General features: G+C 27.1%; 1 protein-coding gene across 3 annotated transcripts in view; it reads left to right on the forward strand.

The window, feature by feature from the left end:
• The window catches only part of LOC136077084 (uncharacterized), a 4,905-nt gene that overhangs the window by 3 nt on the left and 2,402 nt on the right, over window positions 1–2,500 (forward strand). For 2 of the 3 annotated variants that reach the window (XR_010636813.1, XM_065791618.1), the window contains exons 1-2: window positions 1–2,342; window positions 2,417–2,500. The exon at window positions 1–2,342 is cut by the window's left edge and continues 3 nt beyond it; the exon at window positions 2,417–2,500 is cut by the window's right edge and continues 915 nt beyond it. The gene's annotated coding sequence lies outside the window, so the exon portion shown is untranslated. The remainder of the gene's footprint in view (window positions 2,343–2,416) is intronic. The other variant, XR_010636814.1, reaches the window with a different exon arrangement.

The raw sequence follows: 2,500 nt of genomic DNA on the forward strand, positions 1-2,500 counted from the left end.
TTATGAGGTCTACGGTTCTAATGGAAAAAAGATATTTTTTCTATTTGGTTGCTTTAGATACTTTAGTTTTTTATTTTTTTATTTCAACAACCTATTTGGAACAACCTATTTGGAACAACTTATTTGGAACAACCTATTTGGAACAACCTATTTGGAACAACCTATTTGGAACAGTTGGAGATTTTATATTAGAGCTTTATTCATTAAATATGCCATGGGTATCAAAATATGCACAGCCACCAGACCTAAATCCCATAGAAAATTTGTGAAAAAAAGTTGACAGAAACATAAATTGATCAATTGCAACAAATTTAGACCAATTTTGGATCGAAATTAAAGGCTGCTTGGAACGCCATTACGCCAGAACAATGCCAAAAATTGATCTTGTCAATGGGCCGTCGTTGTCAAGCAGTTATTAACTCAAAAGGATATCCCACTAAATATTAATTTACCTCAAATAAAGTTTTCTTTAGTATTAATACAAAAAATTTCTATGATTTTTAAATGCAAAGGGACAAAATGATAATTCTTTAACAGGGTGTGCTATTTAAATTGCCCCCTTATTCATTTTTTTATTTATTTAAAACTTTATTTTCAATTGTTTGTTTACAATAGTTTTATAACCACCATAAACTAATTAAAATCAACACACTAAACTATATAAGACAATACAAACAAACATACATTTATTAAAAATAACTTACATAGTAAATAATATAAATGTCAATAAATACAAAAAATTGGTTATTTTTTGACGTAAAAAATAAAAAAATTATTTTTGACCACGGCGATCTGTTTTCTGAAATTTAACAGTAGTTAGTGGAAGTGCAATTCCGATTTTTTGCACTTTTTTTTCAGTTATGTTTACTAAAAAAAAATTAACTCAATGGTTTTTTATTTTTTTTAAATTTGGTTTTTTGTTTTATTTTCTGTAACTATTAGTCTACGTTGTAGTTTAAAAAAGAATGTCAATATCATATTTTTACTTTGAATTATAGAACATTAAAGTTGTGTATCCGTTCAGGATATTTCTTGTATCCGTTCGGGATATTTTGTTTTCATGCTTTATATTTGATGGTACGTCAGAACATATTGTGCGATTTCTATCCGAAAAAAATAATTTAAACTCCTTAACTTAAGATAAAATCAAAATATTTTTAAGAATTACATTACTAAGCTCTTATATTTATAATTTATCATTACATTCATATTTTTGTATTTTTTATTTTAAAAAAATTATTTTTGTCATATGTCTGTTCTGTGTTATACATCGTTGTAAGCGAGAAATGTTTTGAATATAAAATAAAAAATAATTACTGTAATAAAAAAAAAGGTTTCTTTTGAGCTCTTGGTTTTAAAGTTATTTCGCTATTAAATGGAATGGAATGGATAGGAATATTAAACTTTGGTGAAAGAGTTGATTGTAATGCATGGAATACAGTTGCATTTAATGGGTATTCAGCAAAAAGAAAGTTTGTTTCGAATTCAGGAGAAGAATCATTTATAATTTTAAATGTTAACAAATCTTTAAATGGAAAACCTTTATATGAAGGATTAATTATGCGTGATAATAATATACAAAAAAGATATATCTGCACTAATCCAACATCAATATATCGTAAAGTTATTTGTTTTTTTGGTGTAAAAACAAAAGGTAGACTCAATGGAAAACGATTTTATGGATTAGACTCTAGCGATTTTAAGTTTCGTATAAGTTTATCCGGATCTGAAAATTGTAGAAAACAATATCAATCCCTTGTACCTAATTTAACATCCCACACAAGATTGTGCTCATGGTTAGGTATTGTAAGTTATGGTACTGCAATAAATTGTGACAGTTTGTTGTACATAAAAACAATTGGATCAGTTAAATGTCGTATTCAACCAGGTTATGAAGCACAAAGGTTATTAAAGCTAAATGATGTTAATGTGGTTATAACAATGAAGATTGAGAAATCAGATAATGGTCCTGTTTACCAAATTGTTGTTTCTGACTTATTAATTGATTGCAAGTCATTACATTCCTCTTCGGTTGTTAAAGATGCTTTTAGCAAATTAAACTACATTAGTTCTAAAAACTGGTCTGGTTTTCAGTTTTTTGGCTTGGATAGAAGTGAAGTAATCAATATGACATCTTGTCCAATAATAAAATTTCAAACACCATCTTTTGATAACATCAAACAAAACAACAACAGTGTAATTGTTGATTTACTGAATATAAGAAAACGTGGTGCTGGAAAAACTAGTTCTCTTCTTAGTAAAAAAGCTATAAAATCTCGGAATAAGACAATTCATTCATTAGTAGAGTTAGCAAGCGTGATGTAGCTATGGTGATGTAAAAAGTAAGTAGTTCTAATGTTCCATATTTTATTTTAATTAATTTATTGAATCTATAAGATTTAAATTACTTTTTTAGGTTTTGTGAGCTACATAATGAATGAGTGCCCAGAAATTGTTGAAGAAGTTATAGATGAAAACACTGATTTCTTAGTTGATATTG

The sequence above is a fragment of the Hydra vulgaris genome, chromosome 02 (assembly GCF_038396675.1).
Source record: "Hydra vulgaris chromosome 02, alternate assembly HydraT2T_AEP".
NCBI lineage: Eukaryota > Metazoa > Cnidaria > Hydrozoa > Anthoathecata > Hydridae > Hydra > Hydra vulgaris.